The sequence below is a fragment of the Salmo trutta genome, chromosome 37, assembly GCF_901001165.1.
Source record: "Salmo trutta chromosome 37, fSalTru1.1, whole genome shotgun sequence".
Lineage (NCBI taxonomy): Eukaryota > Metazoa > Chordata > Actinopteri > Salmoniformes > Salmonidae > Salmo > Salmo trutta.
In genome coordinates, this window is record NC_042993.1 from 8,201,632 (window position 1) to 8,229,025 (window position 27,394).

General features: G+C 44.0%; 1 pseudogene; it reads left to right on the forward strand.

The window, feature by feature from the left end:
- The window catches only part of LOC115176452 (glutamate receptor ionotropic, NMDA 2D-like), a 77,204-nt pseudogene that overhangs the window by 19,298 nt on the left and 30,512 nt on the right, over nt 1-27,394 (forward strand).

Here is a 27,394-nt window from a genome sequence, read left to right on the forward strand (position 1 = left end):
ACGCAAGGCCCCCAGGGATACAGGTGTGTCACTTCAAAGATCCATACTGACCACTCTGATGTTTGGTAATGTCTGACAAATTGTGGTCTGGCAGTAATATTTGCTTAATATCTGCAGACCTTTACATGGCCGAGCAGGGGTGTCATGTACCCCAAAAATTGGAGGGGGCACAAAGTACTAAAGGATGGCTGGGGGTGGTCTGGAGGGGGACTAGGCCCCTCGTCCTGAAGTTGGAGAATTTAGAATTTTTCAAATACCTGAAAAAGCTTTTTCCTGCAATCCAGAGCCATAATCATTATTCTTAATTCTCTCTCTCTCATATATATATATATATATATATATATATATACAGTTGAAGTCGGAAGTTTACATACACTTAGGTTGGAGTCATTAAAACTCGTTTTTCAACCACTCCACAAATTTCTTGTTAACAAACAATAGTTTTTGCAAGTCGGATAGGACATCTACTTTGTGCATGACTATCACGTTCGTTGGAATGATCGGACCAAGGCGCAGCGTGAGTAGCGTTCCACATCTTTATTAGAAAGTGAAATTTAACAAAATACAAAAACAATAAAGAATAGACGAAACGTGACGACAATGCAACTACACATAAACAATATTCCATAACCCACAGGTGGAAAAAATACAACTTAAGTATGATCCCCAATTAGAGACAATGATAACCAGCTGCCTCTAATTGGGAATCATACAAATCACCAAAACATAGAAAAACTAAACTAGAACCCCACACAGAAAATAATAACTAGAAAAAACCCCAGTCACACCCTGACCTACTCTACCATAGAAAATAAGAGCTCTCTATGGTCAGGATGTGACAATGACAAAAGTAATTTTTCCAACAATTGTTTACAGACAGATTATTTCACTTATAATTCACTGTATCACAATTCCAGTGGGTCAGAAGTTTACATACACTAAGTTGACTGTGCCTTTAAACAGCTTGGAAAATTCCAAATTCCAAATTCCATGGCTTAAGTTCTGATAGGCTAATTGACATCATTTGAGTCAATTGGAGGTGTACCGGTGGATGTATTTCAAGGCCTACCTTCAAATTCAGTGCCTCTTTGCTTGACATCATGGGAAAATCAAAAGAAATCTGCCAAGACCTCAGAAAATAAATTGTAGACCTCCACAAGTCTGGTTCATCCTTGGTAGCAATTTCCAAATGCCTGAAGGTACCACGTTCATCTGTACAAACAATAGTATGCAAGTATAAACACCATGGGACCACGCAGCCATCATACCGCTCAGGAAGGAGACGTGTTCTGTCTCCTTGAGATGAACGTACTGTGGTGCGAAAGTGCTAATCAATCCCAGAACAACAGCAAAGGACCTTGTGAAGATGCTGGAGGAAACAGGTACAAAAGTATCTATACCCACAGTAAATCAAGTCCTATATCGACATAACCTGAAAGGCCACTCAGCAAGGAAGAAGCCACTGCTCAAAAGCCACACTACGGTTTGCAACCGCACATGGGGACAAAGATCGTACTTTTTGGAGAAATATCCTCTGGTGTAATGGAACAAAAATAGAACTGTTTGGCCATAATGACCATCGTTATATTTGGAGAAAAAATGGGGAGGCTTGCAAGCCGAAGAACACCATCCCAACCGTGAAGCACGGGGGTGGCAGCATCATGTTGTGGGGGTGCTTTGCTGCAGGAGGGGATGTTGCACTTCACAAAATTGATGGCATCATGAGGATGGAAAATGATATGGCTATATTGAAGCAACACCTCAAGACCTCAGTCAGGAATTTAAAGCTTGGTTACAAATGGGTCTTCCAAATGGACAATGACCCCAAGCATACTTCCAAAGTTGTGGCAAAATAGCATAAGGACAACAAAGTCAAGGTATTGGAGTGGCCATCACAAACCCTGACCTCAATCCTATAGAAAATGTGTGGGCAGAACTGAAAAAGCGTGTGTGAGCAAGGAGGCCTACAAACCTGACTCAGTTACACCAGCTCTGTCTGGAGGAATGGGCCAAAATTCACACAACTTATTGTGGAAAGCTTGTGGAAGGCTTCCCGAAACGTTTGACCCAAGTTAAACAATTTAAAGGCAATGCTGCCAAATACTAATTGAGTGTATGTAAACTTCTGACCGACTGGGAATGTGATGGAAGAAATAAAAGCTGAAGTAAATCATTCTCTACTATTATTCTGACATTTCACATTCTTAAAATAAAGTGGTGATCCTAACTGACCTAAGACAGGGAATGTATTTGGCTAAGGTGTATGTAAACTTCAGACTTCAACTCTATATATATTTATGCATACAGTATCTAAGCATACCTCTTGAGCTGTCTGTATCCTCCTGAATGGTGTTTTTTTTAAAGAAACTAAATATGCTTCTATGCATCTTTGCTTAAATTGAAAGGAATGTGTGGGTTCAGTACATTTAGTAATTGCTTGCTTTTCTAAAGTCTGTCAACCTTGCCAGCAGGCGTGCCAGCTAAGATAGTTAGGTAAGCTAGCTTAACTTGATGAACAGCCTGAAATGGCTTCTTGGGAGCTAGTTATGAGATTGAGAACCTATCTGGGCTAGCTAAAGCCAATTTCATAAAATGTCTAGGTGGTTAGTAGAATTACAGAAGAAAATTTTACTTCATATTTTTTTTAACATGATAAATCTGAGGGGGCAGTTCATCTGTGGCCCAGAAGTCTCACTCACTGCACCGTCTGACTCTCTTTCTCCCTCTCTCCCTCTCTCCCTCCCCCCTCACCCTGCCCCCTGTCTCCCAATGTCAGGTATTTCAACAACATCACGTTGGGTGGCAGAGACTACTCTTTCGACAGTGACGGTTACCTGGCCAACCCCGTCCTAGAAGTCATCTCCTATACACCTGGCAAAGGCTGGGAGGATGTAAGGACCTTACATCACTTCCTGTTGTTGTGACTGTGACAGGCATCACTTCCTGTTGTTGTGCTGTGACAGGCATGGCTCCATTTAGGGCCATTTGGTTGCAGATTTGCAGATATTATCTTTTCAATTTCCTGTTGTTTTGATGTCCAGGTGATTAGTACAATGGAAAATCATTTAGAGTGACTTGAACTGGCCAAACCTTGTCAACAAGCACAATATTAACTTAACAGCAAGCAAGGGCAGGTCACAGAGGTTTGTGTTCATGTAAAGTTCACTGTGGTTATCCGTGCCTGAGGAGGGGAAGAGACTGACCACTGACCGTTTGGCCTCTTTCTTTCTTCCTGCTGCGTGAGTTGACTTTCTCTTGTCTCTTTGAGTTTTATTTGAGTTTTAGCATCTCCTCGCTGACGATCAATATAGCCAACACGCACGCGCATACGCGCACACACACACACACACACACACACACACACACACACACACACACACACACACACACACACACACACACACACGTTATCCATGGTTGTTATTTTCTTCTAGTTTCAGTTTTCACTACTTCCTTTGTCCGAACTTCTCTCGACAGCTGAACTTCTCCCTTTATTCTCAAACAATGACATCCGATTTCTCCATAAGCACTGTACAATCTCCATACACTAGTTGACAGTCAGTCTCCCTTTATATCTGTTTGTGTCCTCTGGTATGCTGCAGTGTGCTTGGATGATGGTCTTTGGTTGGTAAAAACTTCAAACGTAGGCTTTACAGTAGGAGCTGCTCTGTTCTGGTTGTTGGGTCATTGGGTCGTTGTTTATTCTCATTTAAATGGCAGCAGATCCCAGCTCCTGGAGACTGTGTGTCTGACTGGCTGTCTGACTGTCTGACTGACTGTCTGTCTGTCTGGTGCTGCTTACCTCAGTGCCTGCTAATAGACACGTATGTTCAGTTGGTAATTAGCGTGAGTGTATAGCACACCTCAACCTATATTAGAGGTGTTAGCCATGACAGGTTTCCATAGGTACATCTAGCCTCAACCTATGTTAGAGGTGTTAGCCATAACAGGTTTCCATAGATACATCTAGCCTCAGCCTATATTAGAGGTGTTAGCCATAACAGGTTTCCATAGATACATCTAGCCTCAACCTATATTAGAGGTGTTAGCCATGACAGGTTTCCATAGGTACATCTAGCCTCAACCTGTATTAGAGGTGGTAGCCATGACAGGTTTCCATAGATACATCTAGCCTCAACCTATATTAGAGGTGGTAGCCATGACAGGTTTCCATAGGTACATCTAGCCTCAACCTGTATTAGAGGTGTTAGCCATGACAGGTTTCCATAGGTACATCTAGCCTCAACCTATATTAGAGGTGTTAGCCATGACAGGTTTCCATAGGTACATCTAGCCTCAACCTGTATTAGAGGTGTTAGCCATGACAGGTTTCCATAGGTACATCTAGCCTCAACCTATATTAGAGGTGTTAGCCATGACAGGATTCCATAGGTACATCTAGCCTCAACCTGTATTAGAGGTGTTAGCCATGACAGGTTTCCATAGGTACATCTAGCCTCAACCTATATTAGAGGTGTTAGCCATGACAGGATTCCATAGGTACATCTAGCCTCAACCTGTATTAGAGGTGTTAGCCATGACAGGTTTCCATAGGTACATCTAGCCTCAACCTATATTAGAGGTGTTAGCCATGACAGGTTTCCATAGGTACATCTAGCTTCCAGCTGCTCAGCAGACAGGAGCTAAATAACAATGTAGTCTACATGTAGTGATGCAAACCTACATCTGTCCTACAGCCTCTCTGTTCTCCTCCCTGGTTGGTTGGTTGGATGGCTGATTGGTTGGTTGGAAGGTTGGGCTGGTTTAAAGGGCAGACAACAGCGTGTTGAGCCGTGGCCTGTGTGTGGTGTTAGAAGGAAAACACCTGAGCAGGACGTGAGAGAACATAAAAGACAACTAGCCTGACATGACTCTTACTGCTTTGCCTCATTAGCATCTGGCTCCTGGAGCTAGCGTAGCTGCGCCGTGCCCTGGGGTGTGTGTGTGTGTGTGTGTGTGTGTGTGTGTGTGTGTGTGTGTGTGTGTGTGTGTGTGTGTGTGTGTGTGTGCATGCGTAGCCCACTACATCGCTCCTGACATGTCATGCATATTTTATAAAGCTGTGTTTTGTTCAGAAACCCATAATACCAGCCCCTGTCACCTGTTGGAGATGTGCTGTGTGCCTTTTTCTGTTTAATACTGCAGGGTTTTACCGCTGTCACTATCAGTGTAGAGGGAGACGCTCAGAATGCTCTTTGTTAAACACACACACCTCCTTCCATCCATCCCACACATCTACATTCCACCACACACACACACGCACGCACGCACGCACACACACACACACACACACACACACACACACACACACACACACACACACAGTGGTGGATCTCAGCCTCCTGCTGATTGTAACAGTCCACCAGAGTCCAGTTTCAGCGTGTTGTAACATGCTGACTTCTGCCATTTCCTTTGAAACCCTTTCAATTAGGAGCTCTGCACTGCCCCTCAGTCTTAGAGCAAACCCAGGATAAGACACACACATACACAAACACAGACAGACCCACATACAGTCCCCCACACACACACACGTATTCCTATATTTCTACATACTGTATACATACAGACTTATAGTACGCACACACACACCGCACACACACACACCACACACACACCACACACACATACACACACACACCACACAAACACATACACACACCACACATACACATACACACACACACCACACATACACATACACACACACACCACACACACACACACACACACAAACACACGCATATATTCCTACATACATACAAACTTTCAGGATGCACACACACACACGCACACATACGTACATACACACACAAAGCGGATAAGACACCTCTATATGCCTATTCTGCACATCCACGCTGTTGGCTCTCACTGAATATTTAATGTTCTCTTTACAATAACTGCACCATTACCTAGCACCCGGGAGGGGAGCGCCCAGCTCCGGCTTAGAACACAGAAACACTGCAGAGTACTGCTAAACATTACCCAGCACTAACACTGCTCTCCTGTCCTCTGTGGGAGCAACACTGCTAAACATTACCCAGCACTAACACTGCTCTCCTGTCCTCTGTGGGAGCAACACTGCTAAACATTACCCAGCACTAACACTGCTCTCCTGTCCTCTGTGGGAGCAACACTGCTAAACATTACCCAGCACTAACACTGCTCTCCTGTCCTCTGTGGGAGCAACACTGCTAAACATTACCCAGCACTAACACTGCTCTCCTGTCCTCTGTGGGAGCAACAGTGCTAAACATTACCCAGCACTAACACTGCTCTCCTGTCCTCTGTGGGAGCAACAGTGCTAAACATTACCCAGCACTAACACTGCTCTCCTGTCCTCTGTGGGAGCAACACTGCTAAACATTACCCAGCACTAACACTGCTCTCCTGTCCTCTGTGGGAGCAACACTGCTAAACATTACCCAGCACTAACACTGCTCTCCTGTCCTCTGTGGGAGCAACACTGCTAAACATTACCCAGCACTAACACTGCTCTCCTGTCCTCTGTGGGAGCAACACTGCTAAACATTACCCAGCACTAACACTGCTCTCCTGTCCTCTGTGGGAGCAACACTGCTAAACATTACCCAGCACTAACACTGCTCTCCTGTCCTCTGTGGGAGCAACACTGCTAAACATTACCCAGCACTAACAATGCTCTCCTGTCCTCTGTGGGAGCAACACTGCTAAACATTACCCAGCACTAACACTGCTCTCCTGTCCTCTGTGGGAGCAACACTGCTAAACATTACCCAGCACTAACACTGCTCTCCTGTCCTCTGTGGGAGCAACACTGCTAAACATTACCCAGCACTAACACTGCTCTCCTGTCCTCTGTGGGAGCAACACTGCTAAACATTACCCAGCACTAACACTGCTCTCCTGTCCTCTGTGGGAGCAACACTGCTAAACATTACCCAGCACTAACACTGCTCTCCTGTCCTCTGTGGGAGCAACACTGCTAGGCTAGCACAGAAGCATTCACTATGGTACTGAACATTGTTGAGCTCTTTTTTTCCTTTAGAATCGTATTTTATTTTAGACAGCATCTTTGGTTTGAATGTTTTCTTTATGTACACCTTCACGGAACAGTTTTTCTTGGGAGCGTATAGGTTTGTGGACGTTTAATTGTTTTCTCCTATTGAACTCAACCTTAATCTTTATATATCTGTCCTGCAGCTGATCTAGTGGCTGGTTTATGTAGTTAAAGTTATTCAGTCAGAACATCAGCTTGGTACGCTATATTCAATCCCAGGCTACAGTACTCCTTTTCCAGATCACTGGACTCAATAGTGGCAAGACAAAGACTTTAGATCTGTTGAAAGACCTCCGTCTGAAGGGAACACTGTTGTTCAGTTCTAGTGTGAAGTCTTCTTTATGTGTCTCTCATTGCTTAAATTGGAATAACTCTTTATGGCTCTTTCTGTGTGGATTACCGCTATCCCAATACCCCTGGTTTGGCTGCTGTGTGTGTGTGTGTGTGTGTGTGTGTGTGTGTGTGTGTGTGTGTGTGTGTGTGTGTGTGTGTGTGTGTGTGTGTGTGTGTGTGTGTGTGTGTGTCTGGTTGAGAGAATCCTGGGTCTGAATGTTCTCTTCCTGTCTGTTGACTGGCTGTTGACTGTCTGTTTCGTCTGAGGGGGATGTGGTTGAAACGCTGTCAGACCTGTTGTTTCTCTACTCACTGGTTCACATACAGTACAGTGCAATACAATAAACTGGATGGCACACGGTGACAAACAGTGCCCACACACTGTTAGGGCCTACATAAAGCTGTCCCACCAGCAGAGTCCCAACAGCAGTCCAAACACCTTACCACTGCTACGCCTGGCTATCAGCGGAGCCTTGTCTGGCAGCGAAACGGTTCATTCAGCCTCATTTACTGCCTTTTAAAAAAACATTGCTGATATGGCTGACTTGCTTAAACAAATGTGGTTTCTACTGACAATTGAGATGTACAGTACAAACTATGGCACAAGCGGACGACAAGCGGATAAGAGGCAATGCTTATTTTCGGTTATGACATTAATGAGCGAGCTAGGACGGACATAGTCAATATAACTATTTGTTCAGCACTTTTGAAATGTACAGCATCAGAATTCATAATATGGGCCGTTCTTACAGCGTTCTCCCTGTACATCAAGTCAGAATCGAAGGATAGCTCTTACAATATTCAATGATTTTATTTCTCAAAAACAGGTTATAGGCTAGATATGCACCACCAAGTCAAAACAGTAGGTGAAATTAATAGGTGAAAATAGACCAAATTATTAGGGTGAGGCACATGGGCCACTAACAACTTACTACACAACATACACTTAGTATTACTTTCTTAGCTACAGTATACATATCTCCCTGGAATATTACATCATTTATAGAGCAGCATACAAGACATTTTTGGACTCACCTTGTTGTGCTGTGTTCACTTGAACAGGAAGGTGGCCCGGCGGCCCTTCGTGGGAAAATTTTGTCATCAAAGTCTGTCATTGTCTGGATTCTTTCAAAACAACTGGAAACTGGATTTTCCAGTAGATTGGAAACTGGATTTTCCAGTAGATTGGAAACTGGATTTTCCAGTAGATTGTCGACGTGATTCATGATGATGACTGCTACCTAAGATTTTGAAAGTATGATGTTGACATGATCAGTCCAATCAAAGCTACAGTAGATATAACGTGATTTGACGTCATTTTATCTGTGGCCAATGACCCTGAGCCTTCTTGGATGGGCACTTCTAATGTAACTCTATGACAGAACCCAAGGGGCTAGAATTTTCTAGCTCTAGACATGGCGGTGTGTTCCCATGAGTGACAGAACACTGAGCCAATCACAGCGCAACGCTCCATATTTTCTGCTGGCTTGCCCCACCACCACCACAGAAAGCACTGAGCTAGGCTGAAACACCTGCATTTTGGAGCTGACTTACTGAAGAAAACAAAAAAGAGACCATGTTCATATGCGGCTTTATTAACTTAATGATATATATTATTTTAACATTGTTTGCAAACTGATATGTGACACGTATTAATGCCAAAATAACATGCAAAACAGGAAAGCTGTGACTGATGTGACAGGGGTTAGTTGATGGGAGTGTGTTTGTGTGTGTCCTGTCTAACCCACTCCCTTCTCTTTCCCCAGGTAGGGATGTGGGAGAACGGTAAGTTGGATTTGGTTTATCCAGCGTGGTCGCGTTACGGTCCGTTCCTCCAACCGCCTGATGGCGCCCAGCACCTGCGCGTGGTCACTCTGGAGGAACGTCCATTTGTCATCGTGGAGCTGGCTGACGCCGCCTCCAACACCTGCATCAGAGACTCTGTACCCTGCCGACGACCCCTCAACGCCAGGTCAGAAGGCAGGGGTGACGGGTCAAATCAGACAATTATGTTCCTGTCCAATACACAATAAAATACATTCCTTACCCCGGGGCACTTCATCAGGGGACTGTCCAGGGTCTTGGAGGACACAGTAAAATACGGGTCATCCCCATGTGACACACATACAGTACAGTGGCAACAAGACCCCCCTGGAGCCAAACACATCAGCAAAATGTAACTGTCGTTTTTCACAGATCGACCTTCATAGTATCATGTGTCTCCAGTGTAATGATCACGTGGTGTCAACATATGACATAATCACTTTCATGGTGTATTGAACACAAACAAATCACATATTAACCCTCCACTCTCCACATAACCTCTCATCCTTCTCGATCGTGTAGTGGTGAGTGTGAGCCCAGATGGTATATAGGGTTATATGTGATTCAGTTGAAGATATATGGGGGTTGAATTGGACACGAACACAATAGAGCTGCAATAGAGATCCACGCCTCGCGGTTCACTACCTCTAGGAAGGATGAGAACAATTATCATGTGGCAGCACAATTTGACTCTCACTTAAAGGCATAATCCATAACTGGGATTTCCTGTATGGAGTGTGGCCCTGACTGAGGTAGAGAGACATTCTTTGTCTTAAATATAACATATTTAAAATGTTATATATTCACTCACTCACTCACTCACTCACTCACTCACTCACTCACTCACTCACTCACTCACTCTTTCTCTCTCTCTCTCTCTCTCTCTCTCTCTCTCTCTCTCTCTCTCTCTTGCTCTCTCTCTCTCTCTCTCTCTCTCTCTCTCTCTCTCTCCTCTCCTGCACCTCGTCTCCCTCTTCCTTCCTCCCTCCAGTATTCCTGTCCAGGATCCCCCAAAGAAACAGTGCTGTAAGGGCTTCTGCATCGACATCCTCAAACGATTGGCCAAGATCGTAGGTTTCACCTATGACCTCTACCTGGTGACCAATGGAAAGCACGGGAAGAAGATTGATGGAGTGTGGAACGGCATGATTGGAGAGGTCAGTAAAACGTGAATGATTAGTTAGACATTGATTAGACATTGGTAGGCTACAGTACGTAGTTCTTCTTGACCATAATAGTTGTTGGGAAAAGGTCAAAGCCAGAGAGGAGAGGAGCACTGAGACTTGGCACATTGCCTGCTGCCATTACAAAATAACATTTGATTGATTGGATGGCTGATGATTGATGGATTAGAGTGAGGTCACATGACTGAGGCCCTCTGGTTCAGAGGTCATGATTTATGGAAGGTGTTTTTTCTTCCTGGTTGGAAGGTCGGGCTTGCTGTTTCTGTGTGTTTCACTGTTGTACGACTATATACTCTGCATGAGAATGTACATGTGTGTAGCACTGCGCATGTGTTTGTGTTGTTCCTCAGTGTGTGTGTGAAGGTTGCTGTAGCTTAACTTAGTGTGTGTGTGTGTGTCTGTTGCTGTGTGTGTGTGTGTGTGTGTCTGTTGCTGTGTGTGAGTGTGTGTGTGTGTGTGTGTGTGTGTGTGTGTGTGTGTGTGTGTGTGTGTGTGTGTGTGTGTGTGTGTGTGTGTGTGTGTGTGTGTGTGTGTGTGTTTGTTGGCTGTGTATGTTCAATCGTTCCCTGGCCTATGCTGCTGCCTCCGGGGCAACCAGTTAAACGCTGGGTGTCACATCAGTCACAGACAGAGTTATGGGCACTTAACCACAGCCAGCACTCACAGACAAACATTGTTTATTACACACACACACACACACACACACACACACACACACACACACACACACACACACACACACACACACACACACACTCACACACAACAACAGACACACACACACACACACACACACACAGAGAGAGAGAAGCGTGCATGCACACACACATAAATACTGTACATACACACAGGCACGCACTTACCCACACTTACATTTTATTCATTTTGCAGGAGCTCTTATCCAGAGTGACTTAGTGACACACAGAACACAGAACACACAGAAGCACGGATGCACGCACGCAACATTGACAAGCATGTGCACACATGAACACACACAAACATACAAACAATGTTTTTTCTCTTTCTCTTCGCCCTTTGTCTTCCTCATAGACACAGACTGACACATGGTCACAGTCACAGACACCCCCTGGGTATTACAGCTCTTTTTCTGGCAGGCCCTCTGAGAGCTAAACAGGGGGCTGTTGTTTCGGGAAAGTGTCCTGCACACACACACAAACGTGAACACACACACACACACACACACACACACACACACACACACACACACACACACACACACACACACACACCGGCACACCCACACACATACCAGCACACACACAGGCACACACTGTGAGCGAGCGGGACAGGGGGGTGATTTTTGGTGGAAGTGTCCCGCTGCACCTCCTCAGGTCCCACGGGGAACGCTGGTACAGCCTGGTTGTCATGGCAGCAAAAACAATCTCACTCCCTACTCTACTTCTTCTTTATCTGTCATCTTTATGACTTGAACCAGGACCAATGGTGTCTATCCACCTATATTCACATGCAAAGGGTGAAGTGCGTTTTATTTTCTCAGGCTAATTTCTGTCTTTTGATCAGGTTTCAAAGCCTGCCGTTCTTTGATCAGTTAGCTAATCCAGAGACTTGACAGAGGTGTGTTGCATTGCTGCTCGCTCCCCCTTTTCCGCTGATTTACACTGAAATGAGGAGGTGCCGTGTCTAATGCAGATTAACATTTCACTTATTCAATCAGCCGACACAGCAGTTTTCGATTTAGATGGGGGGGCTAACTCACTTTGTGTGATGAAGCGATGCATAGGAGGAGACACGTGGCTGGTGTTTACACTGTGTTGTAGCCCATTCAGCAGACTACATGAGGTGCTAACCCATATCTAGGGTCAGACAGGTTAATAAAGGTCAGAGATCATCAACTATACTGCTCAAAAAAATAAAGGGAACACTTAAACAACACAATGTAACTCCAAGTCAATCCCACTTCTGTGAAATCAAACTGTCCACTTAGGAAGCAACACTGATTGACACTAAATTTCACATGCTGTTGTGCAAATGGAATAGACAACAGGTGGAAATTATAGGCAATAAGCAAGACACCCCCAATAAAGGAGTGGTTCTGCAGGTGGAAACCACAGACCACTTCTCAGTTCCTATGCTTCCTGACTGATGTTTTGGTCACTTTTGAATGCTGGCGGTGCTTTCACTCTAGTGGTAGCATGAGACGGAGTCTACAACCCACACAAGTGGCTCAGGTAGTGCAGCTCATCCAGGATGGCACATCAATGCGAGCTGTGGCAAGAAGGTTTGCTGTGTCTGTCAGCGTAGTGTCCAGAGCATGGAGGCGCTACCAGGAGACAGGCCAGTACATCAGGAGACGTGGAGGAGGCCGTAGGAGGGCAACAACCCAGCAGCAGGACCGCTACCTCCGCCTTTGTGCAAGGAGGAGCAGGAGGAGCACTGCCAGAGCCCTGCAAAATGACCTCCAGCAGGCCACAAATGTGCATGTGTCTGCTCAAACGGTCAGAAACAGACTCCATGAGGGTGGTATGAGGGCCCGACATCCACAGGTGGGGGTTGTGCTTACAGCCCAACAGCGCGCAGGACGTTTGGCATTTGCCAGAGAACACCAAGATTGGCAAATTCGCCACTGGCGCCCTGTGCTCTTCACAGATGAAAGCAGGTTCACGCTAAGCACGTGACAGACGTGACAGAGTCTGGAGACGCCGTGGAGAACGTTCTGCTGCCTGCAACATCCTCCAGCATGACCGGTTTGGCGGTGGGTCAGTCATGGTGTGGGGTGGCATTTCTTTGGGGGGCCGCACAGCCCTCCATGTGCTCGCCAGAGGTAGCCTGACTGCCATTAGGTACCGAGATGAGATCCTCAGACCCCTTGTGAGACCATATGCTGGTGCGGTTGGCCCTGGGTTCCTCCTAATGCAAGACAATGCTAGACCTCATGTGGCTGGAGTGTGTCAGCAGTTCCTGCAAGAGGAAGGCATTGATGCTATGGACTGGCCCGCCCGTTCCCCAGACCTGAATCCAATTGAGCACATCTGTGACATCATGTCTCGCTCCATCCACCAACGCCACATTGCACCACAGACTGTCCAGGAGTTGGCGGATGCTTTAGTCCAGGTCTGGGAGGAGATCCCTCAGGAGACCATCCGCCACCTCATCAGGAGCATGCCCAGGCGTTGTAGGGAGGTCATACAGGCACGTGGAGGCCACACACACTACTGAGCCTCATTTTGACTTGTTTTAAGGACATTGCATCAAAGTTGGATCAGCCTGTAGTGTGGTTTTCCACTTTAATTTTGAGTGTGACTCCAAATCCAGACCTCCATGGGTTGATAAATTGGATTTCCATTGATTATTTTTGTGTGATTTTGTTGTCAGCACATTCAACTATGTGAAGAAAAAAGTATTTAATAAGATTATTTCTTTCATTCAGATCTAGGATGTGTTGTTTAAGTGTTCCCTTTATTTTTTTGAGCAGTGTATATTCAGCCTCGGGCCGATTTGTTCTTGAGCGGATGGTCGGGGGGCTGTAACAGAAATACAAATCATTTGTTGACTTGGGGGACCAAATAAAACCACATGCAGGCCAAATTCGGGCCGCGGGCCGCCAGTTGGGGAACCCTGTTATAGGTGTATGGACGAGGCGAAAGAGGATAGGGGTTGTTTTTAGACCTGTGTTATAATAGTGTGTTATGAGGCCAGTGTACCTCTCTATATCTCTGAATGTAGTTTCTCCTATGATAATGTGTTATGAGGCCAGTGTACCCCTCTATCACTCTGAATGTAGTTTATCCTATAATAATGTGTTATGAGGCCAGTGTACCCCTCTATCTCTCTGACTGTAGTTTCTCCTATAATAATGTGTTATGAGGCCAGTGTACCCCTCTATCTCTCTGACTGTAGTTTCTCCTATAATAATGTGTTATACGGCCAGTGTACCCCTCTATCTCTCTGAATGTAGTTTATCCTATAATAATGTGTTATGAGGCCAGTGTACCCCTCTATCTCTCTGACTGTAGTTTCTCCTATAATAATGTGTTATGAGGCCAGTGTACCACACTATCTCTCTGACTGTAGTTTCTCCTATAATAATGTGTTATGAGGCCAGTGTACCCCTCTATCTCTCTGAATGTAGTTTATCCTATAATAATGTGTTATGAGGCCAGTGTACCCCTCTATCTCTCTGACTGTAGTTTCTCCTATAATAATGTGTTATGAGGCCAGTGTACCCCTCTATCTCTCTGACTGTAGTTTCTCCTATAATAATGTGTTATGAGGCCAGTGTACCCCTCTATCTCTCTGACTGTAGTTTCTCCTATTATAATGTGTTATGAGGCCAGTCTACTCCTCTATCTCTCTGACTGTAGTTTCTCCTCCCGTCCATCAGGTGGTGGGACAGCGAGCAGACATGGCCATCGGATCTCTCACCATCAACGAGGAGAGGTCAGAGGTCGTGGACTTCTCCGTCCCCTTCGTGGAGACGGGCATCAGCGTCATGGTCTCCCGTAGCAACGGCACCGTCTCACCCTCTGCCTTCCTGGGTGAGTGAAGGAACTGATGACTGATGAGGTTGAAGTTAATCTGGACATTTTTGATGGTCCAGGTAGAAATTAAATTCCCACTTGCATGACTCTCCACCCCCTCCCTATCTAGCTCTGACTTTGCTGATAGCTACTTTATTGAGGAAAAGTGTACTTACAATGACAGTGATGTGTGGTTGTCCCACCTAGCTATCTTAAGATGAATGCGCTAACTGTAAGTAGCTCTGGATAAGACAGTCTGCTAAATGACTAAAATGTAAATGAACCTTATGCACAGATCTAGGATCAGCTTCCCCTCTCCCAATTCAAAAGTGTTGTGTAGGGGTACAGGTACAGAGTCAATGTGTGGGGGTACAGGTACAGAGTCAATGTGTGGGGGTACAGGTACAGAGTCAATGTGTGGGGGTACAGGTACAGAGTCAGTGTGTGGGGGTACAGGTACAGAGTCAATGTGTAGGGGTACAGAGTCAGTGAGTACAGAGTCAGCGTGTGGGGGTACCGGTACAGAGTCGGTGTGTGGGGGTACAGGTACAGAGTCAATGTGTAGGGGTACAGGTACAGAGTCAGTGAGTACAGAGTCAGCGTGTGGGGGTACCGGTACAGAGTCGGTGTGTGGGGGTACAGGTACAGAGTCAATGTGTAGGGGTACAGGTACAGAGTCAGTGAGTACAGAGTCAGCGTGTGGGGGTACCGGTACAGAGTCGGTGTGTGGGGGTACAGGTACAGAATCAATGTGTGGGTGTACAGGTACAGAGTCAGTGTGTGGGGGTACAGGTACAGAGTCAGTGAGTACAGAGTCAGCGTGTGGGAGTACCGGTACAGAGTCGGTGTGTGGGGGTACAGGTACAGAGTCAGTGTGTGGGGGTACAGGTACAGAGTCAGTGTGTGGGGGTACAGGTTAGTTGAGGTAATATGTACATGTAGGTATAGTTATTAAAGTGTTCTAAGGGGGTACAGGTTAGTTGAGGTAATATGTACATGTAGGTAGAGTTATTAAAGTGTTCTAAGGGGGTACAGGTTAGTTGAGGTAATATGTACATGTAGGTAGAGTTATTAAAGTGTTCTAAGGGGGTACAGGTTAGTTGAGGTAATATGTACATGTAGGTAGAGTTATTAAAGTGTTCTAAGGGGGTACAGGTTAGTTGAGGTAATATGTACATGTAGGTAGAGTTATTAAAGTGTTCTAAGGGGGTACAGGTTAGTTGAGGTAATATGTACACATAAGTAGAGTTATTACATTTCTGAAGGGGTACAGGTTAGTTGAGGTAATATGTACATGTAGGTAGAGTTATTAAAGTGTTCTAAGGGGGTACAGGTTAGTTGAGGTAATATGTACATGTAGGTAGAGTTATTAAAGTGTTCTAAGGGGGTACAGGTTAGTTGAGGTAATATGTACATGTAGGTAGAGTTATTAAAGTGTTCTAAGGGGGTACAGGTTAGTTGAGGTAATATGTACACATAAGTAGAGTTATTAAAGTGTTCTAAGGGGGTACAGGTTAGTTGAGGTAATATGTACACGTAAGTAGAGTAATTAAAGTGTTCTAAGGGGGTACAGGTTAGTTGAGGTAATATGTACATGTAGGTAGAGTTATTAAAGTGTTCTAAGTTGTGTTTATACTGAATGTCTTTGTTGATCTCTCCTCTCCTCTCCTCTCCCTCAGAGCCCTACAGTCCAGCAGTGTGGGTGATGATGTTCGTCATGTGCCTGACCGTGGTGGCTGTGACCGTCTTCATATTTGAGTTCTTCAGTCCAGTCGGCTACAACCGCAGCCTTTCCAGCGGAAAGAGTAAGTGACAGAGTTCCATTAGAAAGAGGATATGCTGGGTCCATGTTTGGTAGCCATGTTGTTTCCTAGGTGACTGAATGGATACACAATTCCATATAGTTGTTCTATATGTTCAGTGTCTCATAGATCAAGTGACAGAACATTCCAGAATACCCTACCTACACAGTGTTTGTCTGATGTACATGTCCATCACCACAGGACATTTCCATGCCTTGTTTGTGCTGTTGTTGTTGTTGTTGACGATGTTGGTTGGTCAGTCAATCAAGTATCACTGCAGAAAAATAGATTGGTATGAAAGTGTGTGTATCAGAGGATGGAAACCAATACTTTCTCTCATATGTTGCATTGCAGCTCTATATGTTTAATATTGAAGCAGACATATATTATTTAGCAGTGCAGTTTGCACCGCTGCCATATTCGGTATGCTTCCCGCCTCTGTCCGATACCTCCACGCTCTCTCTCCTTCTCTCTCTTAGGTCTCTCTCTCTCTTTCTCTCTCTCCCTCTCTCTCTCTATTTTCCTCTCTCTCTCTCTCTCTCTCCCTCTCTCTCTCCCTCTCTCTCTCTATTTTCCTCTCTCTCTCTCTCTCCCTCTCTCTCTCTCTCTCTCTCTCTCTCTCTCTCTCCCTCTCTCTCTCTCTCTCTCTCTCTCTCTCCAATCTTTTACAGCATGACTGCTGCGCTGTACATATTTTACCTCTGTCCTCCTCTCACACATTCCCTTCATCTCTCTTATCTCTCATCCCTTTTTCCTGTCATTTAAAATAAGGGTTCTAGTGTTTGATCTTGGTGAAGATTGGACCATGAGTGGTGAAATTAAGTGTATGATTACATCTCAGTGTTGAAAGCGGTGGTGTTCAATATTTATTGAAAGTGCTTGAGAGGGAATCCGCAAGGTATTATTTACTTATATCAAATCAAAGTTTATATGTCACGTGCATGGGATTCAACAGGTGTAAACAGTACAGTGAAATGCTTACTTTAAAGCTCTTCATCATCAATGCAGTGTTCAATACCAAAGGTAAAGAAATAGAAAATCCAAAATAGGATCTTAAAAAGAGCATGGAGTCAATACTAGTTTAGATCAAATAAAAACAGGAAATAAAACACAAGAATGTACGCTAAAAACAAGTTCAGTACCAATACCTTATCATAAGGCATGGATCAGTCATTCCAGGGGTTTTGGATATTTACTTCATCTTGAGTGGAACAATATTGTCCATAACGTTGCTTAGAGTGTTATATACAGTAAAATGGGTTGAAAACACTATTGTTGATGAGTCCTAAACTATAGCACTGGTTTGTCCACTATTGAGTGTATTAAAGGGAGACTGATATTCGGATTTTGCCAACGACTCCCTTTATCCACTTCCCCAAAGTCAGATTAACTGATGGATACTATTTGTATGTCTCTGTGTCCAGTATGAAGGAAGTTAGAGGTGGTTTCGCGAGCCAATACGAACTAGCGTTAGAGCAATGACTGGAAGTCTATTGGTATCTGCTAGCATGCTGGTATCCCTTTAACACTGCAGGCCTTCATTTAAAGTTCTATTGAGAGGACTATTGCCTGGATGCACTCATACTTTTCCAGTGAGGCACTCTCCTCCTACTTTTCCCTCACGTCCTCCCTCTCTCTCTCTCTCTCCCTCATACCCCACCCCACCCCACCAAACTCCCTCTCTGCCCCAACCCTGCTCTCCCCCCACCCCCCTCTCCCTCTATCCTTATCTCCCTCTCTCCATCCAGAGGCAGGAGGCTCTACGTTCACCATAGGAAAGTCTGTATGGTTGCTGTGGGCCATTGTGTTCAATAACTCGGTCCCGGTGGAGAACCCCAGAGGAACCACCAGTAAGATCATGGTGCTGATCTGGGCCTTCTTCGCTGTCATCTTCCTGGCTTCCTACACAGCCAACCTGGCTGCCTTCATGATCCAGGAGGAGTACATAGACACTGTCTCTGGACTCTCAGACAAAAAGGTAAACATAGAAGAATGATGGTGTGTTTTTTTGTAAAGTGGGTAAGGGTTATAGGTAAGGGTTATAGTTACGGGTTATAGGTAAGGGTTATAGTAGGTACGGGTTATAGGAGGTAGGTAAGGGAAGACCCCCATGAAATGGACAAAAATGAATGAGAACATATTGGCACTGTACGAAACATACACACGATGTACAATACCACTCATTTGGACGCCGTTTCATCTAAATCATATTGCAAATGGCATATGGCAAATGCCAAGTGTCACACCGCAAAAATCCAATAGATGGCGAGCTCGCTCCACCGTAACTTTTTCATAACACAAGTCAAGTCCCAAGAGTCAAATTTTGAAAAAGTGAAAAAAAATTCGAAAACTTATCACCCCCTTAAAAAAGTGCTTTCTGGACCGTTTTTCAAAATTCTTTCGATTTTTTTCTGTCAGTTACACATGTATAAGAACTGTATGAACATACTTTTGACATATTTTATTGACATTATTTTTGAATTTTTTTGAAATGTCAATTCTTTTGTCAATTATACATGTATGAAAGTATTGAATGTGCCAAATCACAGCAGATATCCAATAGATGGCGAACGCGCTCCACCGTGGATTTTCTTATTGCAAATGTAACACAAATCAAGACCCAAGAATCAAATTTTGAAAAAAGAAATATTTTTTAAAAACTTATCACCCCCTTAAAGTGCTTTCTGGACCGTTTTTCGAAATTCTTTCGATTTTTTTGTCAATTACACATGTATAAGAACTGTATGAAAATACTTTTGTCATATTTTATTGACATAATTATTTATTTATTTTTTGCTTGTACATAAGGCATATGTTTTGTCCATTTGCAACATGATTTCATAGGAAGTCAAAAGTCGAAGTCAAAAGTAACTTTTTTTTCTTTTTTTTGCCAAATACCATAAGAAATGTCCAACTGCAACATGAAAGTATTGAATGTGCCAAATCAGGATGTTTGTCCATTTGCCATGTTCGATCATAGGAAGTCGGTTTCCAAACCCAAAAGTCAGTGAACCATGTCCAAATGGCATTTATACTGCCCAAATGATATATAGCCCAAGTTAAGCCATGAATCAACCTAGATGGTCTATTTGTCATGTATGATGAGGGAGAAGTGGGACTCTGTTGACTTGTTTTTTAACGATTTTTTGAAAAACGTCCAAAATGACCATTACCATCACAAATTTGACATGCTCAAAAATACTGCAAAAATGTAAAATTGACTGGCCCGATGAACTCGAGATGGCCGGGCAGTGCTAGTGGTTCCTCTCCATCGCTCGATGGTGACATGAGAGAAGTGGGACTCTGTCGTTTTTTTAATGATTTTTAAAAAAAAACGTCCAAAATGACTAGGGGCGCCCCCTACTGATTTCATTTTGGTGATGGTCTATCACTGTTTAAACATATTGCAAATGTACAAAAGCCATCCAGCAAGTCAGCATCCATCAGTCAATTAGATATCATTGTGGCACCAAACTGATACCATCTGACACCAAACCCACTTTTTCCAACTCGTTTAGAAGCCAACTATCACATATATCAGAGCAGGCCCATAATTCACAGCGCCTTCAGATTAAACCATAATAAAAATGTAAAACATGTAGTTACGTTCTAGCTGCGGGTCCAGCTCTGGTTTTATGTGTAGGCCTAGATGAGGCGACCCCGAATCCCAAGTTTCGGTTCGATAGGTCATTTGGAGCCCAAGCAGCGACCTTAATTGTTGCTGAAAATCCACTTTTTTAGGGCGTTGCTACGGGGTCCTTGAATGAGCTATCGGACAGAAACGTTGGGGTCCGTCTCTACGGGCAGAGGTGGTTTGAATGCACCTAGCCTTGCGACTCTGGGACATTTCTAAATGTCGTCATTTTCGTGATGGTCAAAATTAATTGAAGATATTGCAAATGTATGAGGCTGTTTCTCGGTCTGAGAACCTTCTAGAGCCACATAACTCACCGTGCACTATCGACTTGAGCTCTAGAACAGGTTTCTAAAGTTTCAGAGCTCTAGGTCTGACGGTTCTTTGATAGTTTGAACAAAGGTAACTATTGCGGGCTTTGTGTGTCTCTAAGCCCCACACTGTGTCACTCCGTCCTAGCTGTGTGTGTGTGTGTGTGTGTGTGAGTTTTTCTTGGAAATCTGATGGGATAAATGACTGATTTACAGTTCATGAGGGTTACCTAGTCACACATATGAAGTTTTGGAAAGATGTGACTTTTTAACCCTTCAAACAGCTACAATGAGCCCAAATTAAGGCACTTCCGGTTGGCACAGGAAGGTTAGAATCGACACATGTTGTCATTGGGGTAGGCTTTCACAGAATCCTGAGTTTTAAGTCTTTACGTTAACTTTTTGAGGCTCCACCGTGCAGCCAGTGAAAAATCTGAGCGCCAAATTCGAAAACAACAAAATGTCATAATTCAAATTTTTCAAACATACAACTATTTTACACCATTTTATAGATACACATCTCCTTAATCCAACCACGTTGTTCGATTTCAAAAAGGCTTTACGGTGAAAGCATAAAGTTAGATTATGTTAGGACAGTACATAGACAAAAAATTACACACAGCCATTTTCAATGCAAGGACAAGCGTCACCAAAAGCAGAAAATCAGCTAAAATTATGCACTAACCTTTGACAATCTTCATCAGATGACACTCCTAGGACATTATGTTAGACAATACATGCATTTTTTGTTCTATCAAGTTCATATTTATATCCAAAAACCCCATTTTACATTGGCGCGTGAAGTTCAGAAAATGTATTTCCCCCAAAACTATAAACGTTGATAAAATATGAAACTGTTATTCAAAGAATTATAGGTTAACATCTCCTGAATGCAACCGCATTGACAGATTTCGAAATAACTTTACTGGGAAAGCACACTTTGCAATAATCTGAGTACTGCGCTCAGAAAAATACATCAGGCAATTACAGATACCAGCCATTTTGGAGTCATCTAAATGCATAAATAGCATTACAAATATTCACTTACCTTTAATAACCTTCATCAGAAGGCACTTCCAGGTATCCCAGGTCCACAATAAATGTTGTTTTATTGTGTGTTCATAATCTATGTCCAAATAACTCCATGTTGTTTGCTACTCAAAATGTAGGATGCGCGAGGAAAATGTCACGATGAAAAGTCAAAAAAAGATCTATTTACATTCGTTCAAACATGTCAAACGTTGTAAAGCATCAATCTTTAGGGCCTTTAGAACGTGAAAATTCAGTAATATTCCAACCAGACGATTCCATTGTCTTGAAAAACGGTTTGGAACAGAGCTACCACCTCACGTGAATGCGCGCCAATGAACTGATGTCCTTCCCTGGGTCACCAACTTCCCAGCCTTCTTGTTCGGTCTCTGTTCATCATAGACGCCTCAAACAACTTTCTAAAGACTGTTGACATCTAGTGGAAGCCTTAGGAAGTGCAAAATGAACCCTAACTCACTGTGTGTTCGATTGGCAATGACTTTAAAAAACTACAGGCACCAGATTTTCATTTCCTGGTTGTAATTTTCTCAGGTTTTTGCCTGCCATATGAGTTCTGTTATACTCACAGACACCATTCAAACAGTTTTAGAAACTTCAGAGTGTTTTCTATCCAAATCTACTAATAATAGTCAAATATTTGACTCTGGGCCCGAGTATTAGGCCGTTTACTCTGGGCACGCTTTTCATCCGAAATCGAAAATACTGCCCCCTATACCTTGACAGGTTAAGAATTGACTGAATTAACAGGGTTCAATTGAGTAATTTTCACAATCTGCAGGTTGGTTATATCAAAACACCTTTAGGGTGTTTTTAACAACTTCCGGTTGCTCCAGGAACCTTAGAATCGACACAGGTAGACCTCACAGTAGCCTGATGGATTGTCATCGAAGACAGGTTCATAAGGCATTCATAACCCACATAGGCTTCAGGTTGAATTAACTTCCCACCCTAGTCAGCAGCCAGTGGAATCGCGTGGCGCGAAATACAAATACCTCAAAAATGCTATAACTTCAATTTCTCAAACATATGACTATTTTACACCATTTTAAAGACAAGAGTCTCGTTAATCTAACCATATTGTCCGATTTCAAAAAGGCTTTACAGCGAAAGCAAAACATTAGATTAGGTCAGGAGAGTACCCTGCCAAAAATAATCACACAGCCATTTTCAAAGCAAGCATTTATGTCACAAAAACCAAAACCACAGCTAAATGCAGCACTAACCTTTGATGATCTTCATCAGATGACACTCCTAGGACATTATGTTATACAATACATGCATGTTTTGTTCAATCAAGTTCATATTTATATCAAAAACCAGCTTTTTACATTAGCATGTGATGTTCAGAACTAGCATACCCACTGCAAAGTTTTGGTGAATTTACTAAATTACTCATGATAAACGTTCACAAAAAACATAACAATTATTTTAAGAATTATAGATACAGAACTCCTTTATGCAATCGCGGTGTCAGATTTAAAAATAGCTTTTAGGCGAAAGCACATTTTGCAATATTCTGAGTACATATGGCCGGCCATCATGGCTAGCTAATTTGACACCCACCAAGTTTGGCCCTCACCAAACTCAGATTTACTACAAGAAAAATTGGATTACCTTTGCTGTTCTTCGTCAGAATGCACTCCCAGGACTTCTACTTCAACAACAAATGTTGTTTTGGTTCCAAATAATCCATAGTTATATTGAAATAGCTCCGTTTTGTTCGTGCGTTGAGGTCACTATCCGAAGGGTGACGCGCGGGCGCATTTCGTGACAAAAAAATTCTAAATATTCCATTACCGTACTTGGAAGCATTTCAAACGCTGTTTAAAATCAATTTTTATGCTATTTTTCTCGTAAAGTAGCGATAATATTCCAACCGGGCAACGTTGTATTCATTCAAACACTGAAAGAAAAACATGTAGTCGTCTCGTGCACGTGCACTCAAGTGTCATTGTTCTCAGCGGACCACTCACAAAAACTCCTGCTGTTTTTCGCCCAGAGACTGGAGAGCTCTCATTCCACTTTCTGGCGCCTTCTGAGAGCCAATGAAAGCCTTAGAAAATGTCACATTACAGCAGAGATGCTGTATTTTTGATAGAGATGCCCTAGAAGGAGAACAAATTGTCAGACAGGGCACTTCCTGTATAGAATCTTCTCAGGTATTGGCCTGCCATATGAGTTCTGTTATACTCACAGACACCATTCAAACAGTTTTAAAAACTTTAGAGTGTGTTCTATCCAAATCTACTAATTATATGCATATTCTAGTTTCTGGGCAGGAGTAGTAACCAGATTAAATCAGGTACGTTTTTTTCCGGCCGTGAAAATACTGCCCCCTATCCCAAACAGGTTAAGAACTGACTTATTTACAGAGGGTTGAATGAGTTTGTGTTATTTCAGAAAATCACAGAAAATCACAGAAATCTTGCAGAGCTCCGAAACCTGCCTTAACGGATACAACTGGATCTGTAACTTTTTTTAATTCGTTTTTTTGAACATCACCAATTGTACATTGTACGATTTCTCTTAAATGACGATAGATAAATGTCTGGTTCTTTTTTTCCTGACACCGTAGGCTCATGTACTTTGACGTGAAATGGTCAAATTAGCGCTCTATTTTCATTTTTGACCTTTAATCCCATAAAAATGGCCTTAACTCAAAAAGCGTTGAGGCCTCGACTCCATCTTGTCCGGGGCCAACTGCCCATTATGCCAAACCTATGCTCACCAAGTTTTGTATTCGTAGTCTTTTCCGTTTAGGAGAAAAGGCCACATCGTGATTGGTGATGTTTTGTACATTTGCAATATGATCCATTCGCCCTCTACTGGTATTTTCTGGGACAGGTGAAAAATGACCAAAATGTGAACATTTTATAAAACGGAAACCGAACATCCGAGAGACTTCGTTCGATGACTTCCCGGAAGATCCGTCCCCGGTGCACGGCCCGCCGCTGTCCGCCAATTTTACAAACGTTTGCGGACGTCTAGTAAGGGACCGTACATTTGCAATATGGACTTCCTCATCAGTCATACAGCAAGTGCCAAAATGTGCGCTTCATGTATGTAAGGGTTATAGGTAAGGGTTATAGGTAAGGGTTATAGGTAAGGGTTATAGGTAAGGGTTATAGGTACGGGTTATAGGTAAGGGTTATAGGTAAGGGTTATAGGTACTGGTTATAGGTAAGGGTTATAGGTAAGGGTTATAGGTAAGGGTTCGATTCTGATGTACCAATATTTAAAAATATGTTCAGTTTAACATAAATTTCACTTGCAAGCACACATTGATGTCCAGGCTCCCTCCTCTCCTCTCCCCCCTCTCTCTCTCTCTCTTTCTCTCTCTCTCTCTCGCTCTCTCTCTCTCTCTTCCTCTCTCTCTGCTTTCTGATGTTCAATGTTTTGGTTGAATATGATAGCTTGATGTTGAGTGTATTGTCATGGTCTATTACAGCTCAGTGCTTTATGGTCAATACTTTGTTGTAGTGATACTGCTCAGTGTTATGGTGATTGGACATGGCTACAGATACATTTATTTTACAACTGGATTCATACTGTTTATGTAGTTTGGTCTCTATGGTTCTCTGATGTAGAAAAAATATACTTCCTTGTACTGTAGCAAAGCACAGGCTTCTCCCCTCTCTATTTAAATATAGCCGCACAATAGGCGCATATAGGCGTTTCTTCATAAAATAGGGATGTTTAGCCCAACTCAAATTCACCTTTCTCACCTCTCTTTCAGTTCCAGCACCCCACAGAGCAGTACCCCCCTCTGAAGTTTGGCACGGTGCCCAACGGGAGTACAGAGAAGAACATCCGCAGTAACTACCCTGGCATGCACCATTACATGGTCAAATATAACCAGAGAGGGGTGGAAGACGCCATTAACAACCTCAAGACTGGGTCTGTCTTTCTTTCTGTCCCCTCTGGGATCTGAACTATGTCTATGGGATGATCCCCTCACTCTCACTCTTTCTCCTAAACTTCACTCTCACAATATCAACCTCTCACCCTAAAACTTCTCACCCGTAAACTTCCTCTCTGTCCCACTCTATATTACAGAAACAGTAAAATACTCCCCCCTCCTCTCCTTCTCTCTCCATTCCTCTCCTCTACCCTCTCCTTCTCTTTCCATCTCTCTCCATCCCTCTCCTCTATCCTCTCCTGTCCTTCTCTCTCCATCCCTCTCCTCTACCCTCTCCTGTCCTTCTCTCTGCATTCCTCTCCTCTACCCTCTCCTCTCCTTCTCTCTGCATCTCTCTCCTCTACCCTCTCCTGTCCTTCTCTCTCCATCTCTCTCCTCTACCCTCTCCTGTCCTTCTCTCTCCATCTCTCTCCTCTACCCTCTCATCTCCTTCTCTCTCCATCCCTCTCCTCTACCCTACCCTCTTCTCTACTTCTCTCTCCATCTCTCTCCTCTACCCTCTCCTGTCCTTCTCTCTCCATCTGTCTCCTCTACCCTCTCCTGTCCTTCTCTCTCCATCCCTCTCCTCTACCCTCTCCTCTCCTTCTCTCTCCATCCCTCTCCTCTACCCTCTCCTGTCCTTCTCTCTACATCCCTCTCCTCTAACCTCTCCTCTCCTTTTCTCTGCATCCCTCTCCTCTACCCTCTCCTGTCCTTCTCTCTGCATCCATCTCCTCTACCCTCTCCTCTCCTTCTCTCTCCATCCCTCTCCTCTACCCTCTCCTCTCCTTCTCTCTGCATCCCTCTCCTCTACCCTCTCCTGTCCTTCTCTCTGCATCCCTCTCCTCTACCCTCTCCTCTCCTTCTCTCTCCATCCCTCTCCTCTACCCTCTCCTCTCCTTCTCTCTGCATCCATCTCCTCTACCCTCTCCTCTCCTTCTCTCTCCATTCCTCTCCTCTCCTCTACCCTCTCCTCTCCTTCTTTCTCCATCCATCTCCTCTACCCTCTCCTCTCCTTCTCTCTCTCCTCTACCCTCTCCTCTCCTTCTCTCTGCATCCCTCTCCTCTACCCTCTCCTCTCCTTCTTTCTCCATCCATCTCCTCTACCCTCTCCTCTCCTTCTCTCTCCATCTCTCTCCTCTACCCTCTCCTCTCCTTCTCTCTCCATCTCTCCCCTCTACCCTCTCCTCTCCTTCTCTCTGCATCCCTCTCCTCTACCCTCTCCTCTCCTTCTCTCTCCATCCCTCTCCTCTCCTCTCCTCTACCCTCTCTTCTCCTTCTCTCTGCATCCCTCTCCCCTACCCTCTCCTCTCCGCATCTCTCTACCCTCTCCTCTCCTTCTCTCTGCATACCTCTCCTCTTTTCCCTCTTCCTCTCTTGTTAAATCTGCATCATATGTCTGCTGGGTTGTATAATCCTTACAGTTTACTGTCACTAAGCCCCTGTCATCATCTCTCCCCGATTGCCTCGCCACCCCATTTATAGAACACTGTTAATGTGCTGGGAATGAGATACTCTCTGTCGCTCCCTCTGTCTTCCTCTCTCACCCATCTTCTCTCTCTCTCTTTCGTTCCACCTCAGCCTCTCTTTATCTCTCCATCATTTTTTTCTTTCCTTTCTTTAATATATGCCCTCCCCCCCCCCTCTCTCTCTCTCTCTCTCTCTCTCTCTCTCTCTGGTTATTTCCTCCCCTGTGTGTTCTCTCGGTGTGTTTGTGCTAAACTTTATAATCCTCATCACTCTCTATCTCTCTCCCCCATGTGTCTTTTGCCCCTGAAGTGTGTAAATCTTCTTTCCCTCTCTCTCTCCTCCCATCTCTTTTC